Below are 27,520 nucleotides of genomic sequence, written 5' to 3' on the forward strand. Positions count from 1 at the left end.
CTTCCAGTGTCCTTGGGTCCCCCCCACCCTCATTCTGATCTGAACCATCCCGATAGCCCACCGTGGATGTTTAAGAATCCTTTAAAGTTTTACTTGTTTTCTTCCTACCCACTGACTGAGCTAACAGCTGCCTCATCCTTGGTGCTGTGACCAAGGGGAAAGAGTTCTCGCGTTCTTTCTCTGTGGCCTTCAGTTCACCTTCTTGTCTGGGGACTCACAAAACATCCCTTGACCTTAGGTTCAAAACAATGATGTAGATTATCCAATGGGGTTTTTTGTTTATTTGTTTTGTGTTTTGTGGGTTTTTTTTCTTTTTAGGGTAAAAGTGATATTCTTTGTTTTTTTTTTCACATTTTCAAAGCAGTAATTTATCTTAGCTGTCTAGGTTTGTTGGGATAACTTCTTGTACTTAAAGTCTCTAGATTAATTTTCTGCTTGGAAAGCAGATGGAAGCAGAGTCTTATACTTCATGACGAGTTAACACCTCCATTTAGTAAGGGAAGCATCCCCTTTTATAGGCCCATGTGGTTTAGGCCATTGTGTTAGGTTTGGACAAAGGGATTCTGTTTCCCAGGATGTGGCGAGGTCAGTCTGCCTCAGGGCAGGGCTTGGCAGGCCTCCCACGGGGCAATGCATTATGAGCCATTTCTCATCTCTGTCTAGGTTCTCTCCTATCTGACTTTGCTCCTTCCCATTCATGGGCTGGTTTCTTTGCTTGGGTGTTGAAGGAGACAGCTTTTTGTGGGAAGGAAGACTTCTTTTGCATGTGGGTGGGAAGGATTCTTTAGTTTGGATGCTGTGGCTTCAAACCAAGCCTTTTCAGTGAAACAACCTCAGAAGGCAGTGTTAATTTCCCCAGGGATTTTAAGCCTGGAGGTGCTCAAAGCACTCTGGCCAACCCTCCCCTCCTTATCTCTGTAGTCCTTTTGTCTAAAAGGTCTTCTTGAGCACCCTAAATTGTATCTGAGGTAGATATCTTTATGTGTAATGTCTCAAGTCCCAAATTAGTATATTACACTTAGGAACAAAAATCATCTGGAAATTATGGACCTTAGGTTTTTATTGCTTTAGACACATTGAGCCAAAACACTCTCACTGAAGTGTGGCACATTGCTCATAAATATCCATTTTGTAAACATTAGGTTCAAAAGGAATTGTTTTTGTAATTATTTACTACAGAAGGCTTCACATCTTACTTAATCACTTTTGAATTTCAACATGGAAAGCACCTGGACCAATTAGAAAGTTATTTCAGAGAGTCTGCCTTTTGAACACCACATAGAAACCTAATTAACTTACATAAGTTTCAAGATCACAGCTGTCTGTCCAGCCTTGTTTGTGGGAATAGCCAGATTAGTTCTTACAAATAGGAAAACGCAAGTAATTGCCAGTGGTTAACAGTAACAGCAAGTCTTTTATGTCGTTTTATATTTTGTTAATTTTCCTTCATGAAACGTCCTGTCCCTGATCCTCAGGTAGTTCAGGTTTTGGGTGGATTAAACAAGCATGTGCACTTGGCACTTTTTTCCGACACCATGCAGTGAGACCCTGGGCCCTGAGATCAGACCAAAGTGGGATGTCTCAGAGTCCCTGGGCATCAGGCACTGCTGAATTTATCTGGAGGCTCTGGGGTGATATGCCAATGAGGCAATTTGGAAGCTCTGGAAGCTCTACAAGAATATCCAACCAAAGCACCCATCAGGCACACCATGTGGATGTAATGTAAGCATGATGTTGAAGGAAAGAGAAGCGTTCATTCATTGTGGGTGCCAATGCTAGAGGAGGAATGAGAAGTGGACACTGAGAGGAAGAAGAGGCAAGAAGAATTTTCCCAGCTACAGGAACATTATATAGGATTTTTGTAGCCTTGGTGGAGAACAAAAAAGAGGTCTTTTAAGGGTAAAAATCAGCTTACAATCTTCATGAACGCATTATGAGGCATTCCTTAAAAACCTAGAGGCAAATGAAGAAGCAAGCCTTTTGAATCAGGAAGGGGTGGGTGAATTCATTCCAGGAAGTGCTACAGAGAGAGAGGGTGGTATGTGAGTTGAGCTTTTAGGAATAGGGAGGAGGGCATGCTAGGCAGATGTAACCATGGGGAGAAAGAGAGAGAGGTAGTAGCTCCAGATCCGGTAAGGTGGCCTCTCCACCGTGACTGAGGGTGAAGATACATGTCGGAGTCCGGCTGCAGTTGCGACAGGCTGGGACTGAGGAGCTAGTTGGATCCTGGAAGCGAGTTATTTTGTGTGATGTGTTTTATTTTGAGTAGAGGGATGACACGATTCGCTCTCTTTTAGAAAGACTGCTCAGAAGGTGTCTTCAAGTGTGAATGAAAGGAGGCCATCCTAGGAGACCCAGTCAGGAGGCCGGAGGGTGCCAGCTGTGCTAGACAGGGAGCCCACACCAGGTGGCCATTGGACCTGAAAGTAGGAACGTATACGAGAGACACCTTTGAAATAGTATCAGAAATATTTGAAAAAGTATTAAAATAGTATTGAAAAGTACATATAGACATGTACTGCGTATAGGAGGTGAAGACTAGGGAGGAGTCCCAGATGAACCTGAAACGCTTGGAAGAGGCACTTCTGGATATGGTGATGTTGCACGTAGAGAGTGAAGAGTAGCTAGTAGATTTAGAAATTTAGATTTAGAGTGTTTTTATATCTAGAAAAGAGGAAGATGTTAAAAATGAATTTAATAACCTTTTAAAAGTTTATTATGACTTGAGAAAAAGCATTGAAATGTGTTTTTATTTTGGATTTTTCTAAATTTCACCAGCTTTTGTGCTTGTGGGGACAAAAGGGTATGGCTCGTTGCCACTCTTCTTGAAAACATCTTTAATGTGGTTTTGGAATTAATAAATCTTTGGTTGCTTCTACACATATTTCTTGGGGAATTTTAGAGGCCTTACAAATGAATCATTTAAGATAAATGGCTTTGAGATACTGTTGTATTTTATTTGGCTCAGAAAATGCACCTGCATGAAATTGAACATTCTTATTCTATCGCAGTAAGCTGCCTTTCCCTTTGTAAAAGGGAAATCAGACCATGTGAAAAATAACTCCCCTTTCAGGGACTGACAGCATCATTTTCTCTTTCTTTTTCCCTTTTTCTTTTCTGTGAAAATTCTTTTTGATGGTCATCGACCCACTTGGCAGAGCGCCTCCTTTTTTAATTCTCTGGGCAACTATGCTCATGAGCTAGTCAACTCTCTTAAAATCCCCAGCAAAGAAACATTTCGGTTCCCTGGTTAGGGATACTTTTCTGGCACATCAAATGATGTTCCCAATTTTAAATAGGACTTCTGGTCCAGGCATTCTAGAATGTGACGATTGGTTCCCTGAATTTCTGTAGGCTTTGATAGTAAGAGATGAAAACTTAAATTGCATTTCATACTTTTGACAAATTTATTCATTAAGTAAATTATCCTATAGGAAAACAGACAAAAGTCTTTTGTGAGTTTTAAATTCTTTTTATTGTATTTAGGGTTACAAGAGTAGAGTTATATTGATGTGAGGGACTGAACTGGTTGCAGGCATCAAATATGATTTTTATGCAGAGGTTTTTGTTGTTTTTTTTTTAAATGGTACTTACATTATCATTCAGTATTTCTCTACTTAACTTGATACTTTGGAAACAAATGAACAAGCCTAGAACCCTTCGCCTGAAACATAATGTATGTTAGTGTGGTGATGGTGTCTTCAAGATGGTTGCCATCACTCTTCCCTTCTTGCATGCACATGCTACTCTTTAGTCCCCACAGGGAGAGTCTAACTCCCCTCCGTTTGAATGTGGGCTGGCCTCAGTGACTTGCTTGACCAATACTAGAATGCAGCAGAGTTAATATTCTAGGAGTTCAGAGCATCCATCCTGAGAAAGTCTGTAACTTTTGCCTTTGTCTCTTGGAACGATGCTGTGAAGACCACAAGTCCTGTGGTGACGTCACAGATAGGCACTCCACACAGCAGCCAACACGAACTGCCAGGCATGTGAGGAAGCCATTTTGGACACCTTGTCTAATTGAAACTTCAAATGACTTTAGCTGCAGCCAACTGACTGCAATTATAAGAGAGACTGAGAACTGATGTCTCTGTAACAGTCAGCTCTCAAAACCATGTCAGCCCACAGTCAGTCCACAAACCCATGAAAAGAACTACTTACTTTATGTCACTAGTTTGGGGGGAGGCTGTTATGCATCAGTAGGTAACTGGAACAAGTGCTAAATGTTGCACAATGCTGAGTAGGTACAATCTTAATTGTATAATATGCTTCTGCCTTTTAAAGTGGTCGACATTTCTGGACAAAGTGCTAAGGTAAGCACATACAAGCATGTTCCTAAGCATAAGTTAGCTGTTGGATTGTAATATCATCATTTAGCAACATTTAGCAATGTTTTGTAATTGGGGAAATACAATTTTTAAAATATAGTTTAAAGAATAGTACTAACAGTTGTCTAAAAGGTATATGGTGCTCTGAAAAGGACTCTAGAGATCAAGAAATGTGTGACCACTAAGGCTCTCATGATTTCTTATGTACTACTTCAGTACTTTGCATTCAAAGTCTTATGGCAAATCTGCTTATACAATATATAAATTTATACAAATGAGCTAATTAAGACCTTTCCTTTAAATAGTAGGCCCTATAATATGTGTGATATTGGGATGGCTAAAGTGAATAGGCTCATCACCATCATAAATTTTCTTTGCAATGCTTTTGAGAAAGTGAAATGATGACCGTAGAGTATGAAAGTGGGTTACCTGGCAGTGTTATGATTGGGAATGCTATCTGGGCATCTCAGATGTAAATCAGAGTATGTAATTCTTGCCATTGGGGCTGGTGGTCTGGCAAACGCAGTTATGGGTAGTCCCTGCTCCAATGTAGTGATCATGAATAAACAATTGGGACATCTTCTGTTTGGGACTTTTTTCCGGATGAGGACACTTTCTGACTGAAGCTGTTTAAAGTAAACAAACCACAAAAAAACAAACAAACAAACAAAAAAAACAACCCAGTTTTTTTAGTTTAACAGCTTACTGTTATAATTTGTTTATATGTTTCTCTTGTTTAGATCTTGACTTCCATGTAGACAGAAATCTTCCCAGTCCTTTTTCCTTAGCATCTCTGTGCCAGACTCCTAGTGGTTATCAGACTTTTGAATGAATGAAGTAAACTTATATCAGAAGTAAACTATATTAATTTACCAACAAATCTATAGCTAACTAAGATATATGAATTCACTCATTCATTTATTTAGCAAACATTTGTTGAAGGACTACAGGGTGCTACAGACTGAGAATACAGCAACAGACAATTCAACCATTATCCCTACCCTCAGTGTTTGGAGTCCATCTGTGATAGGAAGTATAATTCTTGCTTAATTAGCCATTTCTCCTCATACTCAAAAGATTCAACAAGATAAGAGCATGTGTATTTAGCAGATATTTGTGATAGTGCCCACTGTGTGCCAGAAACTGTTGTGTCACAAGTCCTGCCTTGTGTCCATCAGGAAAGATAAGCAATAAGGACATTATTTTAAGTCATAAACAATAACAGGTGTACAAGTGATGGAGGAGGAAAGTACCAGGTCCCAAGTCTATAACCGGCACCAAGCCTCGTCCTGACGTCTGGATGCCTTTGTCATGGCCCTCTCCTGTGCCTTGCTGGACCTTCTTTGTTGTATTGTAGTCTGTTGTTACACCTGTGTCTCTGCCTTTCCCTAGGTTACAGTGAGCGGGAGGCAGTCCTTTCTGTCCAGGTGGCAATGGATGACTAGACACCTGTTGCTCAGTGCTTTGCATACCATGTGGATGTACACTGGGCCAGCTTTTCCCTGATTGCCCTCTTGGGCTATTCTTAAATGTCTCTAAAGACTTTGTCCTCAGAGTTCTGTTTGCTGAAGAGGGAAGCTGAAAGTCTGGGGTCCTCCAATGGAACCACGCTACTCCATTTGTCTGCCCTGACACACCTGGCAGACAAAGCTCACGCGGGCCGTGTGTCTCAGGCTGCAGCGTAGACCATATACAGTCCTTCGAGCTTCAGCCTCATCTCCCGAGGGTCATTGTTCATTTAAGACAGCATTTGGATGGAGATCAATGAGAACAGTGTTACTAGGGAGTAACATGAAAACCCATCTCATTCGCAGAAAAGAAAGTAGGTAATTTGCAAGGTTTAGTACTTTGTTAGTAATGAGAAATCATTTTACAAATAAAATATATCACTGTGCCAAGGAACTGAGGTTGTGACCATTGATCTAAAGGTTGTCTCTCTGAGATCCCAGGATTTAGGAGAACTTATTTCTTCTGCCCGTGTTTGTTATATATACTGTGTGCCAGAGTTATGCTTGGTGCGAGGGGTACATGGTTCAATCTATAATACAAGGTGCCTGGGACTTTCAGGTAATTTTATGTGATTTTTTATGTGATGGATCATGACATACCTAATAATAATAATAATAGTAATAGTAATAATAATAATAATAATAAAGGAGGCTTCCAGAGTGAATAGAGGGGATGGATGATGAGACCATGAAGAAGCCCTGGGAGGTCTGTGGCCTTAGAATGTTGGCTCTGTTAGATTCTGCTCAATACTTTGTTTCTAGCTGATTATTGGCGAGTACTGGCCCCACTTGGATTATCAAATTACTTTATTCTTAAATCTTAGAGATCTCTTTGTTCTCTGATTCAGTGATCCCTTGGACTCACTTCAGCTTGCCAATACGTTTTGATTATTCTGTGCAGGGAGATTTGGGGAGAGATAAGGGAGTGTTTCAGGAAAATACTCCCAGACTAAACATTCCTAGAGAAACAGCAAATCCTTTTCTAGTGGCTTTTTCCTAGGATCCATTTGGTCTCCCTTCTTTTTCCCACTGCTTTAGAGCAAGGAACAAAACAACTGTGCCTAAAATCAAAAGGCCTCATTCCCTATCCTTCCAGACCTGATGAGAGCTCTTCTTAACATCTTAAGTGAGCAACTCTTTCCTGGCCCAGCAGGGTACACAAAGACAGATATAAATGCCTTTTTTTTTCCCCCCAATCTGTCACATAACCTTCAGTCTGAGACTATTCCCACAGCTGAGACAATATTTTAACTGAGGTATTGATGAAGCTTTGAGCTTGTGAATAATGTAAAATTTAGATAGATTTTCATTTGAAGGGATTATTTATGGAATATTTGGTTAACTGATTGACATTAGGGTTATCCTGAATGATGGAAATAAAATCAGATCCCTGTGTGTAAGTTGCAAATACTTGTGATGACATGTGGTTTATCTTGATTAGCTCACATAAAGCCTTAAAAATCAAAAACGAAAAGAATTCATCATACAGGTTTCTGTGACAGTTTCATTTTAACTTTGCTTAACAAAGATTCAAATATTAGTTGCATATATAGAGGACTCCTGATTAAAGAAACGTCCTTTGACGAATGTGGTAGGTTTCTGATTGCAACTCTTTAAGATTTAGGAGAGCCTATGTTTAGTCTCAGTTGGCCAACTGAATGCTGTTGAGCCAGCTTCTGTGTTATGTACTGTGTATTCAAGGAAGGGTTAAGAAAAAGTCCTAGCCCTGAAATATTCTGGACAGAGCATCTGAAGGAGATGATCAGCTAGAGCAAGGCAGGGCCTGTGATAGAGTGTCCCCAGGGTACAGAAGAGGGCACCTACCTCACTCTGGACAAGAGTGCAGGCCAAGAAAGGTGTCAGGAAAAACATGGAAATTTAGTCTGGGAGTAGAAAGCTCATTCCTGAAATCTTCATGGATTGAAAAGAAAATGACTGAGCAGCAGAACATTTTCCAAAAGGAAACCGAGGAAGAGCAGCCAAAGTAGCTGAAGGAGAACCAGGAGAAAAGAGATGGATGGCATTAAAGCCAAGGGAGAGAAGTAGTAGCCATATGTGCGGTCATCCTCTTGGAATTCTGTCATCTCCGGAAGCCTATTACAGGTTCTGGAAAGCCCAGCAGTAAAGATACCTCTTGTGGTTTGTTTAACCTAGCATTTGCCAAGATGATTTAAGCAGAGTGAGTGAGAGAGAGAATGTGTGTGGGGGGGTGATGTATGTATGTTCCACTGTATCTCACTGGGGCTAGTGTTCAGTAAAACACAATTTGAGAAATGCTGGTCTAATCCATCCCATGTATGGCTGCCACAGTCATATTTACAAAGGTCTGATTTGATGACGTCTCTCAGTTACCAAAGAAAACACAACAGACAGAAGCAACCCGAAAGGATCTCTCACTACTTTCAGGCTGGTCCACAGGGTAGCCCAGGGTGTCCTGTGCCCCACTGGTCATATACCTGCAGCTCCCCAGTCCAGCCCTCCTTCCCTCTGAGCGCGTGTGTGCACGCACACACACACTGGTCTGGACCAGGCGTCTTTATCCCGAGGTTCACAATGTTTTCTGCTTCAGTGTTTCTTAACAGTACAGATAGAATAATCCTTGTTCCCTGGCCTCTTTGTTCCTCATCCTCTCCCCTTCTCTTACTTCTGTCTGTGGAGATCTTAGCTTCTTAAAGCTCCTGGTCAGAAACCACTTTCTATCCAGCCTTCTCTACCACCTCTGCCATGGACATACTTTACTGATACATTATATTATATTTGTTCTTTTTTTTTTTTTTTACAGTTTTGGAGCCTAGTTTTCCTTTTCTTTTTTTTTTTTCTTTAGAGCTTATTTCATTTAATCATTCAACAATATAATTTTATGTCTTGTAACTTTATAGCTAACCTAGTATTTATATATCTTTTCTGTAAAAAATGGGGTTTCTAAATAGGTCTTCATTAGTGGTGAAGGGACACACTCTCTAAGACTTGTTCTCAGCCACCAAGAGTTTTCTGTATACCCGGAGGGGAGACAGACTCTCACATTATTAAATGGATCTTCTTCCAGAGAGAGGATCCATGTGTAAGAGGAATGTTGGAATGTGCAAAATAGAGCAGCTCACTTTGCCCGAGGGAGACCAGATAGAGTTCACTTAAGAAGTCTGAATTGGGTCAAAAACAGGAGTATGAGCTTTCTTGGGAAAGAAGCAGAACTGGGGGTAGGGCATGCCAAATCAACGGAGCGCTGTGTGCAAAGTCATGAAGTTGTGCTTTGTGAGTTGTTGAGAAGCCCAGTGGGGGATCCCGCAGTGTGTGTTGAAGAGAACTGAGCATAAGGTGGGGGACTAGGCAAGTTCCCCAAGACCATGAGGAGATTTTCTGTGCTGAGACAGGAAAATACGATTGATTCCATAGCCAGTAATGAGTCAACACAGGTTTTTTTCCCCCCAGTGAGGAAATGAAGGAAGAAGAGAAGCAAGAATCCTAGAGGTTTTCTGCTTACAAATTCAAAACTGTGAAATAGACAAGTGTTTCCTCCAGTTAACTCTATCCCTAAAACTAACATGTTGTTCATCTTTTGTATCAAAATTTTTTATACAAAAACTATCTTTCATATTAAGACTAACAAAATGTAACTCAATTGCTAAAACTGTAGTTACTACTATTCCTACTGTGAGAACAAAACATAAGACACAACTGTCTCTTCATTTCCCATGGCGCCCTCAGTGGAAACCTGGCGTATAATCTTGGGGTTGCTCTCTCCAGTTGAACTGGTTTCTATAACGGCTGGGGCAGAGTGGTGTCAGAGAAAAACTTTATCCTCCTGGCTTGGGCAGCCCCTTTGCAATAATAATGTCGTTATTTCAGAGAAATCTACTCAGTTCCTTTGTTCATGAACGTGCTGTATCAACAAAGAGTATATGTATGGCAGTTTGCAGATTTAGCTAAAAGAAAACTCTATAAATATTTAGCATTTCCGCTAAATGATGATTGCTGCCTTGCTACCATTATATTATCTTTAGACTTTAATAATATACTTCAGGATTTAAAGGAAAGTACATGCTCTGTGACGTGTATAAAGAGAATTTTTCTTTGTTTTTGAGATAGGCAATATACAATTAATTTTTAAAAGAAATGGGGCCATTATTCTTAGAAAAGTAACACATTTTCTATTCTAGTTTCTCTCTGAAACAGAATTTTATATTCATCTTGCACTCTATTCAGGGACTTTAATTACTAAAGTATCATAGGAATCTTGAAATAAAGGACTATTTATATGAAGGTTCCATTAATGGATTTCAAGAACAATGCTATATCGAGGTTCATACATAATTTCTTTTCTTCATAAAATCACCCCAGGTATATCTTCATAATTTTCGTGCCTTTTTCAATTTTGAATTACATTATTTATGTGTGTATTTTAATAATACATAGAAAAAAGCAGGTTAGTAATATGTAAAATACCCTATTGAATTCTAATTATGAGCCAAGCATAACATTAAGCAAAATCCAGTGACACGGTATAAAATCTCATGTTCCAAAGAGGGAAGTAAGGTTTAAAGAGATTAAGTAACTTGTCCAGTCATATGACTAGTGGACAGCACAAAGATTAGAAATTAGATGCCTTTATCACTAAAAATCTTTATTCTCTCTCTCTCTCTCTCTCTATATATATATATAAATGGATAGTTATCAAGATGTTCTAAAGGATTAACTGCCTAGTTGTATGAACCCATCTTTTACAAATACTCCAAGAAAGCTGGTGCTGAGATCTCATTCAGTTCAAAAACAACTTGTTGCTGCTAAGTACCTTTTAAGTCCACTGCTGTCCTTTCCTCCTTCCGCATTGCAGAGTCCCCAGGGTTCGTGCTGTGAGGATGTTCCAAGAGGACTCTCACAAGGACACTCCTCATCAAAAATTATTCCACAGTACCAGTATGACCTCTACAGGCATTTTCCCTTCACTTGCACTTTTTAAGCTGTTTTCAGTAAAAAATATTCTTAATCCTTTAAAAGCCATCAGGAAGGGATGTTTCATGCCCCTTGTAATCCATCTTAATAAGTGCAGTTTCAACGTAGGAAGATTTACTCCTCACATTTTACTTAAATTCCTCATTTGTAGTTGCTCTGCATCATTGGAGATTAAAACAGCATTTTCAGTGTAAGAACCTTTCAGATCTTTGAGGGTCGATTTTTGGCATAACATTTTAGACTATTTTAGATATATTCCTCCAGGAAAATACATCTAGGCCAGAAATGACTCCCAGTAGGACATATGGTAAGTTGATATGAAGGCCAGTGGTCAGGTTGAGTGAATTATGGTTTTGAGGGACGTATTGGGCCTCTCAGCCATGCTGCCTTCATCTTAAGGAGGTTGTGAATATTTTTTTAAAGCCTTGATTTCAGTAATTCTAGGTATTTAGGGTGAGATTTGTTCTTAAATTCATGAAGGAAGCAAAGGGCCTTTAGGATAGAGGTCATTTATTCTGGTTATAGCTTAAATTATAGTTATATCCATAACTTTATTATATCTATAACTTTAATCTAGTTATATCCATAACATACCCTTATTCTCCATAAAAGAGGTGTTATTCTTTGATTTCTTTATTTTTTACTATAATCTATGAAGCAGTTATTGGTTCCCAGAATATATCATTATAGTCTGAACCAAACCATATTTATATTGAAGTAAAAATCTGCTTTCCCTGAGAAACATTAAACCTCTGGCTATCTCTTTCTTGTCTTTATGCTTCAGATTAAATCCTTATCCTCTCTATAGTTGTGATTCAGTAGAGTGAAAATCTCCTTCTGGGGTGTGAGAGTCATAGCTGGTAGACAGGCTTCAGCGACGCTGCTCCTGAAGAATATTTAAGTGTGCTGCTTGACAAATCCCATTTTCCATCAGTCCTAATCTCAACTTCAGTTCTCAATTTTAAATGATCTTTTTTGGGGGCCATAGATTTGGGTATTTTCTAGTGAAATGATATTTGTTGTGTATTTTTTCTATGTAGTTAGTTTACTCATTTTAGGAAATCTAGATGCAGATATTATCCTTTCTTGTGACTTCAGTTCTTTCCAGAGAGTATTTAAGTATGAATATTAAAAAGTTAATGCCATGGGGGAGCCTGGATAGCTCAGTTGGTTAGGCATCCAACTCTCATTTTGGGCCCAGGTCATGATCTCAGCTCAGGATCGTGAGATGGAGCCCCAGTGTCAGGCTCCACACTGGGCTCTGCACTGTGCTTGGAGCCTGATTAAGATTCTCTCCCTCTTTGTCTGCCCCATCACCCCTGCAGGTACCAACTCTCTCTTAAAAAAAAAAAAGTTACAGGACACCTGCACCCCAATGTTAATTAGCAGCAGTGTCCACAATAGCTAAACTATGGAAAGAGCTCAGATGCCCATTGACAGAGGAATACATAAAAAAGATGTGGTATATATGTATATGCAATGGAATACTACTCAGCCATCAAAAAGACGAATTCTTGCCATTTACAATGACAGGAATGGAACTAGAGGGTATTATGCTAAGCAGAGTAAGTTAGTCAGAAAAAGACAATTATATAATTTCACTCCTATGTGGGATTTAAGAAACAAGACAAATGATCATAGGGGAAGAGAGGAAAAATAAAACAAGATGAAATCAGAGAGGGAGACAAACCATAAGAGACTCTTAATCTTAGGAAACAAACCAAAGGTTGCTGAAGGGGAGCAGTTGGAGGGATGGGGTAACTGAGCAATGTACATTAAGGAGGGCATGTGATATAGTGAGCACTGGGCGTTATGTAAGGCTGATGAATCATTGACCTCTACCTCTGGAACTAATAATACATTCTATGTTAATTAACTGGATTTAAATTAAAAATAATATTAAAATAGTAAAACAAATCAGCCAACTAGTTAACAAACAAACAAACAAAAATAAAGTTAATACCGTGATTCTAAGGCCACACAAGGCAGAATATGCAGGTGGGCTGGGTGTTGTTTGCTGGAAAAGTAAAAGATAGGAGTTTCTACAAAAGAAGGACCATAGCAAGTTCTATGATGTTATGTGCTTATAAAACAAAAACAGAATTCACTTAAAGAATAAGTGAATTGGTCCTTTTCTTTTTATGAATGTTTGGAAACCCCTAGTGTAAGTGTTCTCTGAAATCATCGTTGCATGGAGTTCGAATATATATTCTGATTCTTTTACATATAACAAATATATGTCAAATAAATATATAAATACATATATAATGTTTATAATTTTCTAAATATATGAAGATAAATACAGACTTTTAATAATTTTACAAATATACAAATAAAATATAAATGTATATATTTTTTTCATCTTAGTTCCCTATATGATTATATATTCAAGATTATAAATAGAAATAATAGGAACCAAAATTGAGAGCAATTTTTCAATGAATTTTTGTCATGAAATGTTATTTGTACTTTTTTATTATTTTTAATATTAATCTGCATCTAAAAGACCTATCAAACAGAGGTATGGTTTATTCTAAAGTTTTTCTTTTGCTTTGTAAATCTCTGCTTTACAGTGATTATGATGGTGCTCATTGTTTGTGGTCTTGTTGCCAGATTGTAACAGATGCATGGGACAGATTACTGATTTGAGATTGGGTGTTCTGGAAATCGTGAGGCAGGTCAAGAGATTCTGGAGTCTGGTAATCAGACCTGCAGCCCTTCTCTCCAGGGTTAGTGGTTGAGCTAGGCTAAAGTTGGGAGTGACAGAAGCCACTCATCCAAGGACTGATTGTTATCATGCCAGAAAATGGATGGTCTGAGGTTATTCAGTGGTACTTTCAGAGTGGAAATACCTTCCGCCTTACCAAACAGTGCCACATGCTTGAAAACCTCCTTGAGATTGATGACTGCCTTGAGGTTGAGTCTTGAGGCTCCCTGACTGCCTCGCTGCCCAGCCTTAAAGCCCTAAAGCCTGGACTTACTCCAGGTCTCAAACATCCCAGAGCATTCGTGCCAGACACAGGTGGATCCCAGTGCCAAAACTCAGCACATCAGTGAGGACAATTCTAGAGGTTTTCTTAGGAGTAGCCTCAAGATGCATTACACTGAATTAATTTGAATTAATTCTATTTACCTCAAAACTTGTCATTATCTGTCCATCGTACCTATATGTATCGATCTCTGCATGACTATACGTATATGCACGTATATACAGACCCCTTTGTTACGTATGTGGCTGCTGTTTCAGCTCCTCCTACTCAGGGAGTGAACATACTTGGTTTACTCTCCAGTACAAATTAAAAGCAACGTTTTGCTGGAATGTGACTTGCATGACTGCTTTAGATCTATTATATATATTTGGCTTTGTAGAGGTAACAGAAGTGAAGGAACAAAAATTAACATGTGTTTTTAGACATGTAAGTAGCATACCAAGTCATTGCCAAAGAAATGACATTCCATCGACAGCACAGTCTTTAACATGCGGGACAGTTTATCACCAAGTAATATATGACTCAATGGCTAAATTTTGAATTTTCAAAATATTAAATTCTGTTTATATTTCCCAGTTGGCAGGACATGAATTAGTTCTTCAACATGTGTCCTATTAAGAGCTGTTGCCGGAGCTGTGGCTGCCGCGTGCTCAATGGCTGTTCCTTTTCATGCAGTCCTGAGTCTGGAGCCCCAGAGGCCTGGCCTCCTGCCCGTCCCCACCCTCATTTTTGTGTCTTCAGATGACCAGTGTATGTTCTTTGACCCCTCTTTGGGGAGAGGTCTTTGGAGATCAGTTCTGTACTTAATCTGAGAGGAAATCCGTGCACTCACTGACCTCTCTCTGGAGATTTGGGCCTCTTTGTGGCTCAGTTCCTTTGTGCACATAATAAAAATCATGGTATTTGAATCTGCCACCAAATGTATTATTTACATTGATTTGATTTAGAGGATATCTGGCTACCAGTACAAAAACGAATGTCACTGCAAGGATAAAAAGAGAGAACAAATTTCTAAGAGATTGTTCTGGCAATTCTTTTCTTAAATGCTAGCATCCTCTGAGGGGACTGGTGTATGTAAACCAAGGATCAGTTACAAAGAATGAAAACATTAAACAAGATCATCTCAGTATGCAAAGGAATGGGTCAGAATTGAGATCTGCAATTCTATTAGGCTTTCTGTGCCTTGCAATTTAGTAAAAACAAGGAAATTGCCTCAATTCAAAGTCTTTTCTTTTACCTAATATGGGCTGAGAGAGAATGTGTTGGATGATTTCTGATAACTCTGACAGCTCATAAGTAGCTCTCTCTGTCAAAATGTTCTTTCTTTAAACAAAACAACAAAATGAAACCCATCTTTGGGGGGGGTGGCATTTTGGTTGGCCCAAGCAAAAACTTGGCACTTCACCCTGAAATACTGGTCTTCTTACTCCTCAGCCATCCTTTGTCCTTCACCCTCCAGCATCTTAACTTATGGCAGCTGGGATGCAAAGCCACTCTTCTCATTGGGGACAGTCAGTGCTTGTCCTGAGTAGCTGAGTTCATCCTGCCAATGAGGTGACAGACTTTGACTATTGTACCTGGAGTGAGAGAGCAGGAGAGAGATCAAGGAAGAGCGTAGGCAGGCCTGTGTTACAGAATCTTTCTGTTTAGTGTACTGTCCTATCAAGTGACAGCAGAGCACATCTGTTGGGGTGATTCCTACAGTCCCTTGATGGTATGTAAATGGGCCGTTACAACTGGTCATTATTCCTAAATGCAGGCAGTGGTGGTGTTTAATGTAGAAACCGACTTGGCATCATCTTGCACTCTGCCACACAGAGGAGATTCCTCAGGTGTGGGGCTCCCAGGGCTGAACCCCAGCTCGTCCTGGGTAAATGGGGACAGTTGGTCATACTAGTCAGAGTTCTTAAAACAAACTAACGAGAAGTCTTTTCTCAAGGAACATACCAAACCCCAAACAATCAGAAGCTGGTGAGTGAGGTAACCGTTATCTTAAAAAAAAAAAAAGAGAGAGACAAAATCAGATTTGTTACTGGTTACTGTTGATGATGGTAGGTCATTTTGTTTTGGGGGTAAGAATGGTATTTTGCAAAAGGTAGGAAGTATATATCAGCCTGTAGAGTCTGTGTAGTACCACCAGAGATTACAAAAACTTTTCACAAGATACTGAAAATTTGTATATTTGACTGAGTAAATTTGACTGAGCTCAAATTTACCTACAGAACAAAACCATTCAGATGAAAAGGGGAAAGAGTGAAGATGCTAATTTTATGAGTAAAAATAATGTTCTGTGGTTGCCTTTGGGTTAAAAATGTTTATGATATTTAAATTTGGGAAACAAAAATATTCCCATTTATTATAGTAATCCTGTTCTCTCTCCCATCTTCCTTCCTTCCTTTCCACCTTCCCTCCCTCCCTCCTTTCTATCTTTCTTTCCTCTCCTTCCTCTCCTTCTTCTCTCCTTCCTGTCTCCTTTCCTCTCCTTCTCTCCTTCCCTCCTTTTTCTTTCTCTCCTCTCTTTCCCCCTTTCTTTCACTCTCTCTCTATTCCTAACGTTATAGACTGACTGACTTTTTGTCAAAACATTGTATGACTTGAGCACATTCAAATCTAGCAAAATCTTTGCCAGGACAGCCTTGGAATCCTCACCTGTGCAAACAGACACTGTTTTTTTCAACATTTTTGAGGTTTGAAGGGGTGGGTTTATGCTACCAGCTCGCTGCCATCTGTGGAGTGTGTTGATTCAGAGATGTAATTTATATTGATGATATGATTTCCTCTGACTTCTGCCTGTGCCTTGGTGGTTGTGTTCCACCTGTTGACATGAACTTGGCTGATAGGAATGCTCTGTTGGCCATGGACGAATTAGTTGCATGTGTGATAGCACCTTTCTGCTGTGTTCTTATTATTTTCAAAGTTGTGTAATGGGATAAGTATGTTATTCCTTTAGAATTAGATATCCCTTTTCTAGGGCTTTGCATTTACATAATTCCTTTCTCCTGTAGACCTCTGAATAAAGTTTGTAGTTTTGTCCAAAGATGGATTACACTTGCCACCATCACATAAGTTAGAAAGCAATCTTGTTATTTTTGGAAGTAGGCAAGTTGAATTAAATCACTTCTTTGTGGACTAATAGGATCTGCTTCTTAAATGTGAGAGTCTGTGACTATATTGTGTTCTCATTTCACATTTTTCTTTGTAGCCCGTACCACTGTATTATGGCCCCTTAATTGACAGGGATATTTGGTATTTGCTGCATATTATATTTCAAATTGTGTAGCCACAAAAATTGAAGGTTGGTGGACAAGTAAACCTCGACTCCATCTACTGCCTCTGCCCTTTTAGCAAATCTGTTAGAGTCTTCTTGAGAATAAGGATCGTGTCTCAAAGCTTGTGTCCCCCACAGTACCTGACACAGTGTCTGGCTCAGTACACAACAGAGACTTTTGCTGATGAATTCACCCTCAATTACACCACCATCTAATCATGGGGGTTATTCTGATTGCTGTCAGATCACTTGTAAATAGAGCTAGAAACATTTAAATTAATGGGTAGGTAAGCTTAAACTACTAGTATAAATATAGAAAAGGATTTTTTTAAAGGAAGTAATTAATATTTTTTTCCCTAAGTTTGCCTTTAGTGGTGCATTATTGTGTCTTGAGACCAAATTTTTCAGAAATATCCCATAGGTAAATGAAACAACGTAGAACAACCCCCCCCAACCAAAAAAAAAAAAAAAAATTGAAGCTGTTTCAAACTTCTAAGACTTACTTTGATTTTCATTAGCAAATTTTTAGGATACAACGAACAAAAATGTTGAAGACGTAACAAACTAATAAGGCAGTCACATTAGCGTCCTATGTTCTCACAGCTCTAACAGCTTGTCTTGTCATGACTGATTTCTTTTTTTTTAAGATTTTATTTATTTATTTGAGAGAGAGGGAACAGGAGCAGGGTGAGGGGCAGAGGGAGAAGCAGACTCCCCACTGAGCAGGGAGCTTCAATCCTGGCTCCATCCTGATCCGGGGACTCCTGGATCATGACCTGAGCCAAAGACAGATGCTTAACTGACTGAGCCACCTTGGAACCACTGATTCGCTTCATTTCTGATTGTTATATGAAACTCAGTATTTTTGTACACTGTATGTATATTTATCAAAACATATAGATATAAATATAGATGCACATACACATTTATCTTTTCCATATATCCTTTATATTTTTATATTTATTTCCCTTCTACTCCCATCTACTTCTTTCCCTAATATATTCTCATATTTTTGTTATAATTTGCATTTATATTTCGGAGTTTCATTTATAATTTTGTAAGATCATGAGAATAACTTTTTCCTTATTATAAAATTTTTGTGTTCATATGATTAGTCTTCTTTTGTAAGATTTTTGAGAAAAAAATCTAAATAGTTATTATGCAGGGAAAGGAGTCTCTTCCTTTAGATACTTTAAATAACAACACTCTTTCACTTAACCAGCATTCCCTTTCTTTCAAGGACTACAAAGAACATCCTTTACAATGCCCAAATCTCACATTGTTGTCAGACTTCTTACCAGCACATATATTTTCAGCTCCTTTCTAACTTTCTTCATGTGTATCAGAAAAGTGCTGCTGTCCAGAAGAACACTCACTCCCATCTTTAGAGCTGAGGCTCTTAAACTAGGTTGTACATGGTCATTTTTAATAGCCAGCCACTGATTTTGAGTTTTTGATTTACTGTTGTAGCATTGTACTTCAGTCTGAGCAAGAAGTTTTGGTGTCACTAGCATAGGGCTGTTAGAATATGGCACAACGATGAGGAAGAAAGAGATGGTAGAATACTTTCATTCCTAAGCAACCAAAAGCCCCACTGAAAAGGTCTTAGATGATAAAAAGATTTAGTAAGTCACAGAACAAGAATTCAAAGTCAGGGCCGCCTCCTGGTTTGGCGAAGACGGTGGTTCCACAAGGTCTTCAGTGGCTCAGGTTGCTGTCATCTCCTGCCGTCCTCGGCCAGCTCCTCTCCTGCTATCTCGTGAATGCAGCAGCCCATGCTTCACATCCATACCTGGTCAGCTTCAAGAGGCCAAAGAGCCTCTTTCAGAATCCCCCATCAACTTACTTCCTCTGCTCAGGAACCACAGTGGCATGACCTGCTCTGATCTAAACCCATCCGGTCACTGAAAAGGAAATGGAATTGCCATCACTATTTTAGCCCAGCTGTTCCACACGTGCGTCCACACTAGAGTCACCTCTGATCCTCTAAAAATGCCAAAGCTCAGGCCACACCTCAGAGCAATGAAATCACACTCTGCTGGTGGGTGGGTCCCAGGAATCAACATTTTTGGAAGCTCCCACATGATTCCATGTGCAGGCAGCTCAGCCTTATCAAGATTCTCTCTCCTGGTTGGGCTCAGGAGCCTCCTCTTCCACAGTGCTTGACCTGGAGGAAGGGGTTGGATGGGGAGGAAGCCGCAAGACAAAGGCACTACAGACATTGGTGCTGAAGTAAGCATGCCGTAATTTGAGTTTTGCCCTCCCTACCCGAATATGTAACCTTGGTCATATTTTAAAACTAATACTCCTTCATCTGCAAGTGAGAATAACTGTGCCAAATGTGTGGCATTGCTTAACAGTTTAATGGAAAAAAAGATGCTTCAAGTTCCTAGCACTTTACCAGCCAACATGAAATAGACATTCTATTAACATACACAGTAGTGCCTTGGTAGGAGAGAACCATAGGAAGAGGAGGGGAACAGAATTATTGTTGCTGCTGTTGTGTTTATTCATAGCAGTACCATTATTACTTGAGAGGATGGTGGATCTAATTGGAAGTTCTCACTTCTGGTTGCCCATTAGAAGCACCTCAGGAGCTTTGAAAAAGGCCCCAGATGAGCCAAGTCAGGCTTTCTGAGACTGGAGCCCGGGCATCAGTGTTTTTAAAAAGATATCCTTGGGTGATTGAGGTGTGCAGGCAACCACAGTCCACAGGCCAGAGACTGGGAGGATACGAGGGAGAAATGTAGTTAGGTCCATTTGCCTCATAATTGCAGATGACCAGTCCGAGTCACCAGTGCAGCCCTAGGAAAACAAGGTTTCTGAGCTGGTTTATGCTTCTTCGCTTGCTTGATGCCAGATAAGCTCTTCTGTCACCTCTGTGCAAGTGATAGGACTTTTTCTAGCCATTTAACGTATATACATTATTCTTTAGGCCTCAAGAGTGGGTTAAAAAGGGACTGAGTGCTGTCTTGTTTCTATTTAAAGTTTGTATACAACACTTTAATATAAGAATTATATTCTGTTTACTGTGCTTATTTTTAGTTTTCTGTATGTGAATCGTGCAGTCATTTTCCTAGTTTATAGGAAGTGTGTTTTCCATTAGCTCCAATGCAAAACCAATTATGGATGTGTTATGTAGAAACCTGCTTTAAATATTCCCCTAGCTTTCTGTAGGCTTCCCGAAGAGTTACAGTTTCTAGGTGCATTGTTTACTAGGCCATGGGTATGTTTTGTCATATGTTGAAAGATCACACCAGCTATAAAAATAAGATGGTGAATAAAAAGCCACGAAAGCTATAAACATCTGTAAAAGAAGTTCTCTAGGCAAGGCTGCTCGTTAGAGGGAAACTCGGTGCATTTTGATTGTGTGCAGCTGGTGGCACATGAACTTCCAGAAACGGGGCCATTAAGGGGAGCTGTTAGATATATTGCAGCCGCCCTGTGGGCCATAGATCTGTCCCCTCAGCTGTGTGTAATAACAGCCTGTGGGGCTGCTCTCGTGAAGCTTCCCCTGATTCCACCTGCGGCTCTGTTGTGAACTGGATGTTTTATGGAATAGGGTAGTCCTCTTTTGGTCACAAAACCAGTCTTACCAAGAGAATTAGCTGGCTCCTAGAAAAGTGGAAAAATCTAGAAATATCAGCATGGGCTTCACAGTTTCTGCCACCCTGAAGAGCAGGTGTCCAGGCTGACCTCTGGTCCATGTCAGGGCCTCCGCAGGACGCTTGCTGCCTGGAGCTCTCATTTATTTTTCTTGGAGGACCTTTCGTGTGTAATACCACGTAAGGTATGATGCTGAGCCAACTAGACAAGAGCACAAGAGACCCCCTCCTCTGGACAAGAATCTGAGTGAAGAGCATGGGTGTGCGGGTCTCGGGGGAGAGGAGGTGGGTGTCAGGAATCTACTTGTGAGAATGTGTTTCTGTGGCTGGCAGTGGGACTGGGCCTTGGAGCACTGGTCTTTTCTGAGCAGGCATTTCTGAGCGTTTCTGACTTCTGAGATGATTAAATGTTTACAGGATCCATCTTTGTGATACCAGAAACAGTTTCCCAACCCCTCCCCCCCACACACACACAAGATCTTTGAAGCAGAGGGAGAATGATGATGTTTTAAGTTTTAGAATAAAATGAAAGCAATTCTTTGTAGTTTCCTTTAACTTTTTGTAAGGAAATATTTAAACCCACAGAAACAGAGCAGGAGAGAGAATCAACATGGAGCCTAACTCAGATACAACAAACATTTTTTTTTTTTCCATTTATAACCCCTCCACTACCCCAACCATAAAATTTAGAATTTGTATGTATAATACTAAAATGACCTTTAATCCAAGATTTAGATGTAATTCTCTTGGTCGTTATCTTTTGTATAAGTTGTATGATATAATTTGTTCACTTAGAAGATGATACAACTGAATCATGGGGATCTGTGATCAGACATTTTTGGTCTAGACCCATGCTAGCCAACGTGTGGCTTGAAGACTGCTATCGACACACAAACTCTTTGTTTCTGGCCCGTGGTGAGATAGGTATAGAAATTGTGAGGAAGTACCGAGGACTTTTGTAACATTTTGGCATTGTTGTACATCCACGTGTATGGTCATTTTTTTAGTAATTCAATTTCATCCTACTTTGCCACAGTATCAGTCAGCAACACACTGAGAGAAATACAATCTTTCACTGCAAATAATTCAGGAAGTACTCTTCTGTATGGCACTTCTGTGATTTTGCCTTTGAGAGGACATTTGACAACATCTGGAGATATTTTGAGTTGGCACCATTGGAGAATAAATTTGGAGGGGAGAGGTATGTGCTACTGACATCTAGTGGGTACATAGGACAGCTCCCTAACACAAAGCATTATCGTACCCTAAGTATCAGTGGTACTGAGGTTGAGAAATCCTGCTCTAGACCACTGTGGAGGGCTTAGGCTGTCTGTGCCTTGCCTAAGGAAGGTTTGGCAAATGGGTCTTACCAGGCTGACAAGTGTCTGAGTCTGTTTGTATGTGACCGGCCCTTACATGAGAGTCTCTACATTCTGCTTTGGAAATTAGCGAGACCTTTTGCAGATGGAAGAGTTTGACGGTTAAATGATTTTGTCCCAAATGTTATAAAAATATGATGCTTTTACATTTAGTCACAAGTTGTCCATTTCACCTCTGCCAGGGTTTGTAATGTGCCTAACAGAAGAAAGTCAGCCACTGCTGCAGCAGCTGAGAAAATGGGGAACTAGAGATTTATAAAATTTTTGTTTATTTAGAAATTTCATATTTAAGAAATTTATGGCAAATCCCTGTGTCATGAGGTTTTTAAGATTTTCTTTTAAATTTAGAAACAAGAAATAATCATCTGACAGAAGACATCATTTTTCTGAACTCTGATCGGGGAAATATTAATAGCTAGAAATATTTAGTCTAGAAAAGATAATCAAACGAAGTTAATTTGGAACAAAAGATAACTTTTATATCCAAATACACTTGTGTGTATGTGTGTGTGTGAGAGAGAGACAGAGACTTATTTCCACATCTGATTCCTCTTCAGTGAGTTTCTTCTCTCAGATTGTATTTGATGTTCAGGTTACTCACGTGGAAGTTATTTCATCAACAGCGTGGACACTCTGGCCTTAGTGTAGCTTTGAGCAAGACAAATAAGAGGAAAGGTTTGTCCATCAAGTATATCCACATACTATATAACAACCAAGAAGCCAGTGTTTCGCTCATAGGTTGAACCCTGTCATAAGCCAACTGTGTTTATGTATGGTCAAAATACCACAGGTTCTGCCTGCCCTTATCATCCTCACTTGTTGGCCTGTTTTAATTGCTTACTAATTTTTATTTCTCAATTATCAGAGTCAGGCCACCAGGGTCATGAAAGAACACTTTTTAACCATCGTTCTATGACTTCCTTACACCATTTACTTGACCTTTGACTACAAGGGGAAAAGCTCACTTGTTATATTTTCTGTTTCTATTTGATTGGGCCTAACATAAAACAATCAAGGTAATAGTCACAATGCCTACCTATGGCATGCAGATAATCTACCCATGATCCATCCTTATCTTTGTTAGTCTGTAGTGGGGGGCATGCTTCTTTATCTCCTGGCAAGCGATCCTTAGCTAAACTAAGAGGAAGCCTCCGATAAATTACTATTTTAAAGAACTTCAACATTCAGATCCCTCCAAGATTTCTTAAAAAATGTGACTTTGTTTCTAAAATGGTTCTGAGATTTATTAATTCAGTTCATGTTGGGAAAAAAGATAACATTTGAAGTTATTTTTTTATATGGATGGTCATTAGCAATACAAAAATAGGACTTATTATTAGCTACATAACAAGGTACAAGGTGTAGAGCTCTATAAATCTTACCTTCTGAATGAATTCTGCCAAATGCTGTTTGATTAAAGAGAACTGATTAGACTACTGATTAATTCTGCTTTTGACAGATTACACAGTTTAACTGACAAATAGATTGCCTCCGTTTAGTAATGATTCCCCAGTTATGATGACAAAGGACAAGCTATTTGTCAGTTAAACTGTGTAATCATTCAGAAACAGAACTAATCAAGGACCTAATCATTTTGTCTCCGGTTAAATCCAGCTAATGAGTTAAAATATGTAATTTATACTACATATTCCCCTCAGAAATAGTGTTACAATTTCCGTGATATTTTATTGAATCAGATTTTGTGCCCGTATTAAAGATTTTTGTAATGGAGGGAGAGATGGAGGAAGAGAACTAGTGGAGTTAGGAGATGGTTAATGTTAAATGCTGCTAGTGTATGGGTTCTTCGTGGGGGAGGAGCGACGGGGCCTTTGGAAGTCCATTGGTATCCAAACTTGCTTAAACACTTCAGCCACACCAGCCTGTAGACTGTGGAACAGTGTGTACTTGAGAAGGTGGTGGGTACCTCTGCTGCCTAACCTGACTATAAGAACTCAAAGGTTTCTTAAGCTTTCTGTGTCACATGGTCTCTTGCTGCATCAACCCCTACGTAGCTGTCTAGTCCCTGTCATCCTTAGTGAACCTTATAGTAAGGGCGGACAGCGAAGATTAGAGACTGAAGTTCTCTTCCTTCCTTGCACACAAGCGTGGATTCTTCTAGACTGAGAAGTTAGAGGTAGGAATATTTAGGAATGCCCTAGAGGTGACATAGATTTTTTTCACAATTCCCAGAGAAAAAGAGAAGAAGAACAGATTTAGGTGTCTTTGTACCACTCAGCTTACTCTCTGTGCCCAACTACATTTACCGTAGGAGAGGTGGTATTTCTTTCATATGGCAGACTAGGAATAATTGGGAAGAAATTAATAAAGAAGGGGGATGAGGGTTTTGTTTTGCTTCTCTTTTTCTGAAAAATAAAATGCACTTTTTTTTTCTTCCTATTTCTGTTCATTTGGTTTTCTTAAATTTGAGATGAGTGACCTGTGATCATCCGGCTCTGCCTTTGGTATAAATGCTGGTTACTGGGTCAGGAATTCCCTCACACTTGCTTTGGTACCATTCTCTGTAAATTGGAATCTTTTCAGGAATGCCTGAGTAGCTCAGTTGGTTAAGTGTCTGACTCTTAATTTCAGTTCAGGTCATGATGTCAGGTTTGTGGGACTGAGCCCTGCATCAGGTTCAAATGCTCAGCACAGAGTCTGCTTGTGATTCTCTCTCCCTCTGCCCCTCCTCCCACTTGCTCTCACACACTTGCAGGCACACGTGCTCTCTATCTTTCTAAATAAATAAGTAAAATCTTTAAAAAAAAAAAAGGAATGTTTTCAAGGGTGAGCATTAAAGTTCTTTCCAAGAAGCGGTACATGGCATTCTAGCCAAATCTGTCAGGGAATTATAACTTTCCTTGTACTATCTTCAGGAAAACTACAGATTGTTTAAGACTTGGGGATAAAGGAGATGGACAGACATATGAAAGGCAATCATGGGTTCTTCCTACTATACTTGCTACGGCCTAAGGACTTAGAGAACCTTTCTTTCTAGACTGACGTATAAGTGTGATTACAAAGTCCTTTGTGAGCTAATAATCTTAGGACAAAATCCCAGGGAATCTTTGGCTTCAAATGGTTACTGGTGGAAAAGAGTGAATCCAGGCAGACCCAGAACTACTTCATCAAATGGGTCCCTTTTCCAACTATAATTCTCATTTTTTTAAATTGGAGGAACCTAACATTATAAATTTCAACTCCACCTCCCTGCCAACACACACATAGAAACACATGATTGTTCTTTTATAGGTGAAAATGAATAATAAGTGAAGGTAATATAATTTCAGTGGCATTTGTAAATAAAGTGTATTAAAATAATCAACAGTGATTATTTGACAAAGACCAATTTGAAAAATACTAATATATGAGGGGGTGAGTGTGTGTGTGTGTGTGTGTGTGTGTAAAGTGTTACTTATTCAATCCGAGCCAATGCGTAATATCACATTTGAGTTTTTGAAAACTCGTGATAACTGCAAAACCCTTGTCTTGCCAGAATCTCCATATGCTGGCTCAGAACTTTTTCAGCACCAATGGGGCACTGTAGGGTGCTTACCCACACAGTACCTGCTAAGAGGAAATTTAGGAATGAATGAGAAGAATGTTCTTAATCAGTGATGCTCAGACCTGCGTTTTTCTCCTGGAAACTTCCCGTCACTCTCTTAGGATGTCATCCTGATAATTGGTCTTGTCTTGGGTTGTTTTCTGACAGCTACTTACCTGTCATTGCAGTTGCCACAGTGATGTGCCTCTTACTTCTTTACAAGATCTTGTTCTGTGGGTAAATTGTGGGTAGGGAGAAGACCTTTCCTTTTTTTTCTTTTCATATACATCATATTGATATATCTTTATTATGTTTTTTTAAAATATAAGTTTAAGTAAAATGTTTGGATAGAATACAAGTCCCAGGAACTCCAGGAAGTTTCTGATTTAAATACTTACAGTTACATTTTCAAGTTTTTCTTAAAACAAAAACAAAAACAAAAACAAAAAACCCTGGGCAATATTTGAAGAAATAATAGGCACCAAAAACTTTGCAATATGTGAAAAGAGATTGTGTTGATTTAGACTAGATGAAAAAAGCAGTAAACATATTTTTTGGATTGCCAAGAAAATGTAGTTTTTCTGTTAACTTTGAACAGTTGTTTGAAATATAGAGGCCCTATATAAAACACCTATCCTTGCTGGATATATTAAAGCAAATAGCAAATATCTGAACTTGTGTGTGTGGTGGGGAGGTAGCAGTAAACCCTAGGATCCAACAAAGCAAACTGCAGCTATATGCCAGAGTGATAAGGTGAGTTGAGAATGAGAACACCTTCGGGGTGTTTGCCTGTATTTGTAAACTCAAGTTTCTGTTTTTAATGGTGATGGAAAAGGAAGCAAGCTCTGGGCTTAGGTTATAGGGCGAGATGGAACCACATCCCACCACAGTGCTGGGATCTAGGAAAATGATACTCAAAATGAAATCAGGAACTGGAAATAATCTACCTTGGCAAATGGAGGTGCTTTGTACATTTAATTGTCTCAGAGTAATTGCTGGCTAGAGAAAGAGTTCTCCTTAGAGTTTGTAACCACAGTCTTTCCCTTAAGTGTGTTTAGAGTTCAGACTTAAAATGCTTCCCTGACCAGAAAACCCTAAGGCAAGAAATAAACTTAAAATGGTCTTTGATTGATAGCATCCCAGAATGCCTGGCAGAAGCAAACACAAATGCTCTCTGGAGGGACTTACCCTCAACCTAGGGGGTCACAGAATTTTAACAGATAAAGACTACCAAACATGAGCCCATGATTCCAAATTCCAAAAACACCCAAGGAAACAAGAGCCGTGAGCAGGAGACAGGAGAAACCACAAATAGCAGAATTAAATTTCCAAAAAACTTAAGATAATGATTTATCAGTTGAGGCAAATTATACAAATGTCTAGAATATTTTGAAATAGACATAAGCAAACATGAGTAAAAAATAAGATTTTGTCAAAAATTAAGCATAATTGAAAAGAATAAAATAATTTACAAAAGTTTAAAACATAATATAAATTAAAAACTCAAATGAAACTATTAACAAGTTATTCATACCTAAAGATAATTGATCAACTAAATCTAAGGAAATTACATATGGCACAGTACAAAGAGATGAAATGGTTAAGGGACATGAAAAATAGTGTCTGTTATTCATCTAATTGGATTTCTAGACTTTCATTTAATAGCAGATGAGAAATAAAGTCATTTTCAATCCAATAAAAACAGAATTTACCATCATCAGATCCTCTCAAAGTCAGATAAGAACGGATGAGAAGTGAAGAAATTGTTAAGCATATATAAATCTAAACCACATTGGTATGTAAGTAATAATGATTCCGTATCAGGATTAAAAATCAAGACACCAATAAAATACTGGTACATGTAACATGTAAGACAGGAGCATTCTTCAGGACTTGTTATTCAGTAGGATAAATTTTAAATTGTGTTAAATGTATATGGTAGAATTGTTAA

General features: G+C 39.1%; 1 protein-coding gene across 3 annotated transcripts in view; it reads left to right on the forward strand.

The window, feature by feature from the left end:
• The window catches only part of PRDM5 (PR/SET domain 5), a 218,565-nt gene that overhangs the window by 178,530 nt on the left and 12,515 nt on the right, over positions 1-27,520 (forward strand). The window lies entirely within an intron of this gene.

This window comes from Neovison vison, chromosome 11 (genome assembly GCF_020171115.1).
Source record: "Neovison vison isolate M4711 chromosome 11, ASM_NN_V1, whole genome shotgun sequence".
Classification (NCBI taxonomy): Eukaryota; Metazoa; Chordata; class Mammalia; order Carnivora; family Mustelidae; genus Neogale; species Neogale vison.